This window comes from Triticum aestivum, chromosome 2B (genome assembly GCF_018294505.1).
Source record: "Triticum aestivum cultivar Chinese Spring chromosome 2B, IWGSC CS RefSeq v2.1, whole genome shotgun sequence".
NCBI lineage: Eukaryota > Viridiplantae > Streptophyta > Magnoliopsida > Poales > Poaceae > Triticum > Triticum aestivum.
The window spans coordinates 481,825,767-481,829,781 of record NC_057798.1 but is presented as its reverse complement, the minus strand read 5'-3'; positions in this window follow the sequence as shown (position 1 = coordinate 481,829,781).

Genomic DNA, 4,015 nt, shown 5'->3' with positions numbered 1-4,015 from the left:
TATATATGTTCACCGCGGAATAGTTAATTTAACATGCATCATAGTTGCGGTGGATTCGCGGTGTGTGTGTGTGTGTGTGGGTGTGTGCGTCTGGGGGTGGCGAGTGGCTCGCAATACACTATGAGTTGTGAGCCATCGTGTGGGTTAGCCATTTTGTTAGGCAAGCCGGTGCCACATCAGAGTCGTGAATTCGTAATTTAAAACATTACACAACCCTTTCATACATACATGTTTTGGCCACATGCAGTCGATGGTTGTCCTACACGACACTCGATACTCGCGCATGACGCTTTCTATGGGCCCGCGAGGTCGTTGTCCACCATTTTGACGAACAACTGGTAGTGAGGTTTATTTGACCAGCAAGGTAGAATTTTTTTTGTGTTATGGTGGTATATAGTACGCGTCGAAGAGGTGGGAGGGGACTAGCATATATATATATATATATATGTGTGTGTGTGTGTGTGTGTGTGTGTGTGTGTGTAGTATACATACGCGTCAGTGAACAAGTACACCTCACTCGGTGTCGGGACTTTTCGGTTTCCGAGGCACGTGCCACATCAAAATTGTGAAATGTCTATTCAAACATCACACAATACCTCTTTGCGCCACATGCATGCAGGCGGTGGTTATCCTAGCTAGGACACTCACGTGTGACGCACGAGGCCATCGTTGATGCATGTGCATCACTTTGACCTACATCGGGAGAGGTTAATTAATTTCACCATCGATGAGGATTCTTTTTGGGTTGTATTACGGTAGGAGCATATAGTATGCGTCAAAGAGGGGGAAGGAGACCATCATATGTAGTACGCTTCATGAACCTCGCTCTGTGTGGGTGCATGGTTTACGGTTTTTGAGGCATGTGTGGCACATCAAACTTGTGCATTTTAGGTGTTCAACATATGTTTGGCCCACTTGAAAAGTGATGGTGGTTGTCCTCTCGCACCCACTTAAGCGGTTAGAAGCGATATCCATGCTTTCTATTTGTGGGCCCGCTTGGTCCATCACTACTTTTTGCTTGACAACGAGAGTGGTTAATTTGACTTAGGAGGGGTCTATTCTGCTAATATTAGTAGAATAGTTATTCTTATAACACTTCCGCACTGCACGCTTAACGCGAGGGCACTGCACTTTCAGTAGAAGAGGTACTGCAATACTGAGACTAGTGAACTTCGTGTCGGAAAAACCTACACGTGGTGTTTTCTCGGTACTATTTTTGCTCCAGTTTTTTAACCGTTTGTCGGAACGAGGCGTGTAATATACCGATGAGAAGATATGGAAAATGCGCAACTTTGCCATATTGTACACTTTTCGAGATACCACATGGTTTAAGAGCAGTTTTGAAAATGATGCGGCCATGACGAGTGGCAGCGAGCGTTTTTTTGCGGTTTTTTTGTAAATCGCTCGTTGGAATGAAGCAAATGATACACCGTTGGAAAGATAACGTCGAGCCACATCTTTTTTATATTTATTATTTTCTCTAATTCGTTACGGTTTAAGAGCTGTTTTAAATTTAGTAAATCATGGAGTTCAGTTTTTTTTTTTGCAATTTTGTACTATTTTCGCTCCAGTTTTTGAATCGTCTGTCAAAACGAGGCGTGTGACACACCGTTAGAACTCTAAGGACGAGGCACACCTTTCATATGTTGTAATATTTTGGATATTCCTTACGGTTTTTAGTTAATTTCAAAAATCATGCGACTGATGACGAGAGACAACGACCGTTTTTCGCTATTTTTTTACAAACCGTTGGTCGAAATGATTCAAATTACACGCCATTGGAAAGATATCGATGGGGCACATATTTTCATGTAGAACACTCTCTCTGATTCCTTACAATTTAAGAGCAATTTTGATTTTAACGAAATGCGGACACTGTTTTTTTGCAACCCAAAATCGTCGTATGTACTGCATCAGACAGAAACCACACTGCTTTCAGTCCAAAAACCGCACTTCATCAGACCGACAAGTGCACTGTATGATTTCTTTTCTGTGGGACATAAATTTTCCCAAACGAGGTGGTGGAGTGCAGTTCATGTCGAGCGTTGGTGAACCGCAATACTACGAAAAGAGAACCACATTCTTTTTCTTTTATCGCCGCTGTAACTTTTTTTATCAACGAGGCGAGTGTACTGCATCAATTTTTCTTTTTCCAATTTTCTTTCTACTGCACACAACAACAGAGTGAGCTGCATTAAAAAAATCAACTTTTCCAATTTTTTATTGCACTTGGCAACATAGTGAACCGCTGGGAGAGAGAAGATCACTGCGGCAATGAAACAAGTGAGCTGCACCTAAAAAAAGTTTTTTGTTGTTGTTTTCTTTAGTGCATGTTTTCGAGAGAGCTGCGATCTGTACATCTCTGGATTATGAGGCGGGGCAAACGAACTACAATGATCCTCTTTTTAATCCATAGTACAAACGCACACAAATTACAATGACGAGGGACTTAAAAAATAAATGTACATTTTTTGTCCGTGAAATGCAAGCCGACGCCGGCGCATTGCATGTCCAACCCTCACAGCACTGCACCTGTGCGCCCATGGGATCGCAGCAAAAAAATCTAAAAATCAGAAAAATGTCAACCATTAGCAAAATACACACAAAAAACATTGTCGTCCTGCCCCCCATCTTCGCAGACTGCAGGCACACGGGTGTCCCACTGCACGCCAACGCCCCATGAACTACCTCAAAACACAAACAAAAATTCAACGCGAGCCACTCAGGGGTGTTGGAGTTGGCCCTGACTACTGGGATGCCTAGAACGCGGAACCACCCGGCTTGCCCGGCCTGAGCGCACTGCAGTGAACGATATGCAGGTGCCAGAGGAAGCCAGATCGGGGAAGATCGACGCCTCTTGCAGATTCCATCAGGCCTTACTCCTTCTCGGGGCTCTGCCCGCACCAAAGCTCCTCGGCCTCGCGGTTTTGCAAGATGGGGAGGCCAATGGCCGCGGCTGGTGGCGCGGGGGGAGCAACAGGACCTCGGATACGGCCTGAGGGGGATGGAGGTAGCTGGGCATCACCGTCGGCCTCGTTTTGGAGCCGTTGTTTTCCAAGTGGTGGCGGAGGGGATCAGGGGCCCCGACCATGGCATCCACTCAGATCCAACGACGGGGGATGACAGGGACGAAGAAGGGTCGTCGGGGACCCCTAGGAGGCCAGTGAGGCACGGTGGGAGGGGAGGGCGGAGGTGCACCGACTGCCGGAGGGGCTGGCGTTGGAGATCTGGGACAGAGAAGGTGGGGAAGGAGGTGAGGCACCGGAGCCGGCCTGGCGGTGGGAGGCCAGGTTGAGGTCCGTCGTGGGGAGGAGTGGGGGGGGAGGAGAGGTGGCAGGTGTGCTGGATCGGGGTGTGGCCGGGAGGAAGAAAGTGGAGGGGATCGGGGGAGGAAGAAGATGGATAGAAGTGAGGTCTTGGGAGGAGCGAAGAGTAGCTGGGGTGGATTGCTTCGGCTGGCTCTGTGGTAGTGTGGTGCACCTCGGGTCGGTTAGGGTGGTGTTATCAGAATAAGGTGGGGATGTGCAGAATAAGGGTCTTAAGGGTGTTATCATAATAGACCCACCCTATATATATATAATGTTTCCTACAAGCAGTGGTAGTTACCACCACTTGCGTTTTGTATGTTGTATGTAGTATCTGTCGAAACCGAGAGTATGTACGTGTAGTATGTAGTATATAACAATGATTAGGTAGTATATATACAAATTTTTAGGTAGTATGTATCATTTTTTGAGTATGCTCTTTTTTACGTACAAATATGTATGTATTTCACAAATATAATAAAAACTACGGGCTCATATGCAATTTTTTCATGTAACTTGTTTTGAAATATCTTAGATATAGTATATGAACATATTTAAAATATTAAAATAGTATATATAGTACCACATGCTAGTATATGAGACATGTGGGGTAACTACCACCGGGTGGTAGGATGGATTTTCCATATATATATATATATATATATATATATATATATATATATATATATATATATATATATATATATATA